We start from the raw sequence: 6,877 nt of genomic DNA, 5'->3' as shown, positions 1-6,877 counted from the left end.
ATCTATCTATCTATCTATCTATCTATCTATCTATCTATCTATCTATCATCTACATATATATACACACATATAATATAATTCAACCAAACAGCATTTCCAATGTGGCTACTCCATTTTGTTTTCCCAACAGCAATACGTGAGCATTGCAATTGTTTTCATTCTCAAGATCATTTGGTCATCCCCCCCCCCCATTCTACTATGTTCAGAGTTGTAAAGTACCCAAACCCAATCTTCATTTCCTGGAAGTTAATAACATTTAGTATCCTTTCATGAGATTCCTAGTTATTTGTGGACCTTCTTTATTATGATGTCTCTTTAATCTTTTGCTAGCTTTCCGGGAGGCTCTTTGTTTCCATAAATTGAGTTGTAGTGTTGCTTTATGGACTTACATGCAAGTCTTTTGACTGAGATATGTGTCACACATGCTTTGGTTTCTATTCAAGTCATTGTCCAAGAAGAGGGATGGGGAGAGGGGATACATACTAAACCTGGAAGTAACTGACTCAAAGTCAGTGACTGAAATAGCTCCAGGAAAGAACATTCTCTACAGAGAGAAAATTAAAAGAAAAGACCAATTCTGGGTCCAAAGGTCAAGCAGAAAGCATTTATGTTCATGAAAATAATGACTCTCTGAGATATAGATGTATTTTAAAACAAAGTTATGAATGCTGAGCATATATAAAGATTATTTTTATCTCATTAAGGTATATATTCTACTGTGCTCAATTTAATTATCATGCTTTTTGTTTGCGACTGCACTAAGACCATAATGCCTGAGTGGTTGGAGGAGGAAATTTTCTCTTGTCATTTATTTCTGGTGCTCCATTTTATAGAGTGGGGAAGTTACACTTTGTTGAATTTTGCTTTAACAACAAGAAAACACTAAAGACACATGCAAACTGCATTAAGTGGCTGAAATAAAATTTGGCATCAAATAAACACTTGTCCTCTCTCACTAAACGGCCTTACAAGCCCTTCAGAAAGATTTAGCTCACCATTATCGCACTTGTCTTTGTGTCAAGCCTTCCTTCTGTTTTCCAAACTCTCGCACATATGCTGGAGAATGCCAAGAATGGCACAGATAAACCACAAAGCCAAGAAACATTAGTGTCCTTATGTACAACCGTCTTTTTCTCTTCTGTATGTCTGTGCTAAGCAGCAGTGTAATATAATCACTATTTCCACCATCCTCTTTTGTCTTCCTCACTTATTTAGATAGCATTGTTGGTATAAATTATTATTATCCATATCATTCTGTTCTCTAGTTGTCCAGTTCTTAACCTGAATCCATCAATTATATGTCTTTTATGAGCTTAGAAGATAGAAACAGTACTTTGAAGGAAAAAAAAAAAACCTCATGTAACTTTTTATGTTTTCAACTCATGACTTCAAAATATAAATCACTAGTTTAAAGCAATGCCATTATTTTCCCCACATGGTTTTCTTATCACAACATTTTAAGAAAACTAAATGTTGGCTTCCAAGGACTCTAGGTGCCTTTCATCGGTGAACTTCCACAGTGCATGTTTGTTTATGTGTTTTCTATGCACCACGTACGTTGCCACACATTGTGTACAAAGAACATCCTGTAACTCTCATGTGTTAAATTCTTTTTTATTTTTAATACCTTTTAATTTAATTTATTTTTTAATTTATTCACTTTGTATCCTGGCTGTAGCCTCCTCCCCCTCATAGGATTCCTGCACTCTGCCCAAAATTTGTCAATGAGTTTCAGCATCTGCTTTAATACCTTGCTGGGTAAAGACTTTCTGGGGTACAAAGCTAAAGAGGGAATTCTAAATAGAGGAACATTGAGTGACAGAGGAACACTTAAAGAAATGCTCTATGTTCTTAGTCATCAAGGAAATGCAAATCAAAATGGCCCTGAGATTTTACCTTACACCCATCAGAATGGCTAAGATCAAAAACTCAAGTGACAACACATGCTGGAGAGGATGTAAAGAAAAGGGAATGCTCCTCATTGCTGGTGGGAATGTAAACTTGTACAACCACTTTGGAAATCAGTCTAGTGCTTTCTCAGACAACTAGGAATAGTGCTACCTCAAGATCCAGCTATAGGACTCCTAGGCATATATCCAAAATATGCTCAAGTGTTAAATTCTTGTTCCCTGCCTTGTGGGTCTTGTCATGGAGAGGTGACTGGAGACCTCTGGTATTGTCAATGTTTTGATGGATTTAAAGTTTGAATAGACCACATGGAGACCGTAGAACTATAGAAGGTGAAATCTTGGTGATGGTGAGTGGAGCCATACCTTGAAAGGGTGAATGTTGAGTTGTATATTTTTGCCAAAATCCTCAATAATATTTCTCATGCTTCCCACATGCTATGCAAGCATGTACCAAGAGATCTTCAAATCCATCTCTCCATCCTTAGTTCTTTTTCTGCCATTCTAGGAAGATAGTTCATTTGTTTTACAGATGTGCTTAGAACATTTTTCTTTGGCCTTGAGTGCGGATATTTATCTGTAGCCTTGGCAGCACTTACGAGGTGGAGAAGGAGAACTAGGAAGAATTCAGAGTCCAGCCTGAGACTCTTTCTTTCTTCCTTCCTTCCTTCCTTCCTTCCTTCCTTCCTTCCTTCCTTCCTTCCTTCCTTCCTTCCTTCCTTCCTTCCTTCCTTCCTTCCTTCTCTTGGAGTTCTCTATGTAGAACAGGCTGGGCTCAAATTCAGAGATCTGCCTACTTTTTCCTGCAGAGTGCTGGGAATTAAAGCCACATCCACATTATGCTTGGCCTTGAGGAACTATCTTAAAAATTATAACAAAATGTTAAAACAGGTCTTTCAGTTTTTTTTTTTTTTTTTTTTTTTTTTTTTTTTTTTTTTTTTTTTTTTTACTTCATTGTTCTGTGTGAGTCAGGATTAAGTCAACTTCATTTTGTACAAAGGATGTCTGCTGCAATTCCTTTATGACTATAAATTCTTCCTTTGTCTTTGGTTTAGACAGTTTCTCCATGGTGAGGTGTGCAGATTTTATTTGTATTTTTCTGCTTATAGATTTGTTATAGTTCTTGAATCTCTGAGATCAATACTTCAATGTACTTTGTGACCAGTCTGTGTTCACATGATGATCTTTCTGTCTCTGCTTTCTAATTATCTCTGAAAAGGGAGTACACTAAATGTGCACCTGTAATATTTCTTGGTCCTCTAAGACCTCTTTTGTGCTTTGCACAAGGTTTCATCTATCTATCTATCTATCTATCTATCTATCTATCTATCTATCTATCATCTATCTATCTATCTATCTATTATCTATTTATCTATCATCTATCTATCTATCTATCTATCAATCATCTATCTATCTATCTATCTATCTATCTATCATCTACCTATCTATCTATCTATCTATCTATCTATCTATCTATCTATCTATCATCTATCTATCTATCTATCTATCATCTATCTATCTATCATCTATCTATCTATCTATCTATCTATCTATCTATCTGTCATCTATCTATCTATCTATCTATCTATCATCTATCTATCTATCTATCTATCATCTATATCTATCTATTTCTGTCATCTATTCAGTGTGCGTGTGTGCATGTGTATCTATGCTCTGCTTGATAATGTTTTGTCCCATCTAAAAAAAAAATCAAGTTATCTACAGGGAATCTATTAATTTCTTAACTTTAGTTACTAACCACTTTATTTTTAGTGTTAAATTCCAGTGCTTTTGAAATCAATCTTATTTAAAGTTTTTTTCTTCCTTTTCTTTTATCATTCTTTTTTTTTTTCTTATTCTTTGTTTGTCTTTTTTGTTTGTTTATTTTTTTCAAGTTAAAAAAGGTTCATTATCGTTTTAGGTTTCCAGTCTAGGGCTGTCTGAAGTTCAGGAAGTTGTCATGGAATGATGCGTGGTTGGGAGATCCGCACACTATGAGTAGGAATCCCTGAAACTTGATCTGGGATGGACTTTATTTCAGGATCATTGTTCTACATGGCATCTACTTGGTGTGCTCTTCAGTATGGGCCTCCATACTCTGACGATGATAGGCTCTGAGAGTGTCACAAGGTCCGGAACTGAGAGCCCACCTAAACCCGCTTTCATGCATACTGAGCTGTGTTTGATGGCAGGCATCATGGACTTTGACACCAAAGGAGAGATGACATCGGATGTCTTGAGACTGAAGATATGGACAGACATGAGAAAACGGACACCTGTGAGTCAGATGTTCCCAGAAGAACTGATGTGGTCCAGCTGATGTGGTTTGCACAGTATGTATATATTATACTAATAGTTCAAAATTTAAGATTTCACATAAAAATCTAAATTTGGGGCATACTGGAGAAAAATGATGAGAACATCTGGCATCAACATGGCACTAACTGGTCCTATCTAGACTGCTCCTTCCCAGGACTGGCCATTCCAGTTCAGATCCTGACCACCTGGCACCAGAATACATGGGCTATTGGGATTTTGGCATTGTTTCTTGTCAATTACAATTATGACATCCTATTCTTTGTGTATGTCATACAAAAAAAAAATGGAAAAGTGGAAGTAATTCCTGGAAGCAGTTGCAGGTCTCCTGCTTGTCTCTGTAGGCCTTTGGACTGGTAACAAGCTTAATGGAATATGCCGATAATAACTCCCACAGGGTTTCCACTACACGCTGCCCTTCCTCTCCAGGACCCACCAGTCCCAGCGCTGGCTAGGCAATCCAAGAAGTGAATACAAATTAATCATGAAAGTTGAAGGAAGAACAGCCTCTTTGCTAGAGGAGAGGATTGGGGTAGAATGAGAAATACTATTATTGTTGTTTTAAATTAGTGACTAAAACGCTGGCAGGGGCTATCGTTAACTTCATTCAATTTGATTTTAACATTTCCATCCATGTTGGTTAGCATTTCTTGACAATTTTTGGATATGAAGAGAACAAGTAGAACATTGTGGGAGTGGAGACTAGCATGTCTTGCTGCCCAGCAGATGTCATGACCTATTTCTTTGTCCCTCCTTCCTCAGGTTGGGTTGTTCATCGATTTACAGTGAGAATAGTGGAATCATGGGAGAACTGAAGTAGAGACATGAAGGTATTGGTCCTGGCACACAGGTAAGGTGAGCCATTCTGGTGCTGGTTCATCCTGCTACAGCTGTTGCCCTTAAGGAAAACACTGACCTTGATGTGCTCAAGGTTCAGGATGCTCTGGATGCAGTAGTTACACTTGCTCACCCAGACATGCAGCTCCAGGTCAAGCCCTATGAAGCTTCTAGTGTCCTTGAAAGGACACTGCATGGCAGCCTGTAGGTTTTCTAGGGTTCTGGGTCAGGCTGCTCAGGGGAGATGTGTTTACTCAGCAGATTACAGAATTTCTCATTGGTGTAGCTGCTCATCTCTTCTGTGCAAGAGGCCTTGACTCAGAACCTGACACTTCTTCCCTCTTGTTGGCTTTACTTTTTGAGATGTGAAGGGACACTCATTTTGGCCTCAGTGCTGACATGGTGTCTCAAGCCTGGCATGAACAGCAATGGGACTCAATGCATGGCTGCAGGCCTCAAAGTCGGTCCATTAAATTTTTCCGATTATCCTTGCTTTCCTTAAATACAACAGAGCCCACTTTTATTCTCAAGCTAATCATTGTACTAAGTTTTCCCTTTAAAATATTTTTAATTATATGTGTCCTTCACTACATTGCATGTGTGAATGTGTGTGTGTGTGTGTGTGTGTGTGTGTGTGTGTGTGTGTGTGAATGAATGAGTGAGAGCAAGTGACTGTTGGGGTCAGGAGAGGTTGTCAGGTCCCCTGGAGCTAAAGCTTTAGGTGTTGTCAGCTGTTTAGCATGGATGCTAGGAATAGAACTTGGGTCTTTTGTGTTCTTAACCATTGGGCTGTCTTTTCAGACTTCCTAGGGACAACTTCTTGCTCTTGTTCTTGTTCTTGTTCTTGTTCTTGCTCTTGCTCTTGCTCTTGCTCTTGCTCTTGTTCTTGTTCTTGTTCTTGTTCTTGTTCTTGTTCTTGTTCTTGTTGTTCTTGTTTTTGTTCTTATTCTTGTTCTTGTTCTTATTCTTGTTCTTGTTGTTCTTGTTCTTGTTTTATTTTTCTTGTTCTTTTTCCTATTCTTGTTGTTCTTGTTCTTGTTGTTCTTTTTCTTGTTCTGGTTCTGGTTCTAGTTCTTCTTCTGGTTTTGGTTGTTCTCCTCCTCTTCCTCCCTCTTGTTTCTCTTTTTTATCCTAATGTTTCTTATTTTCCTCCTCCCTCTTCCTTTTTATCATATTTCTTCTTCCTTATCCTCCTTCTCTTCCTCTTCATTTTCTTCTCATTCTTCAATTACTCTCATGTGCCAACACAAGAATCCTAGAATGATAAGGTAAAGCTCTATACATAATAGCGCTGTAAACATCTACAATGCTCTGCTCTCATAATGCTAGTGTAAGAGTTAAAGATCTTTCTATTTTTCCAATATTATGAACTTAGAGCTTGCCTTTTTTAGTTCACCTTACCCAAGGGGCCACACACAGTCCCACTTTAAAATATGGGGTTTTATAACCTACCTTAGGGGAACCATGACATTTCACATCTGTTTAATACTATATAATGAATGCTATATTCCTGTTTTCCAGTTCACATGTTGAAGACCGTATTGGATTTGTTTCTGTTACTGTTACCTTAAAACATAGAAATTTAGGGAAGAAAGGTTTACCTAGTTTATAATTCTGGATTAGAGTCTTTCATGACAAAGAACTCAAGGCAAGAACTCAAGCACAGTTCCATTGTAATCTCCTACTTTAACATCTATGTCCAGTACATGTGCTATATTTCTTTACAATTGTTAGTAGATCTATTAATTTATGTTTGCATGTATAGACATACATATATAAATCTCTGTGAGAGTGGAAGTCAGAATACACTTCTCTAC

Source organism: Psammomys obesus, unplaced genomic scaffold (genome assembly GCF_907164565.1).
Source record: "Psammomys obesus unplaced genomic scaffold, mPsaObe1.curated_primary_1811, whole genome shotgun sequence".
Taxonomy (NCBI): Eukaryota; Metazoa; Chordata; class Mammalia; order Rodentia; family Muridae; genus Psammomys; species Psammomys obesus.
This window is presented reverse-complemented; position numbering follows the sequence as displayed.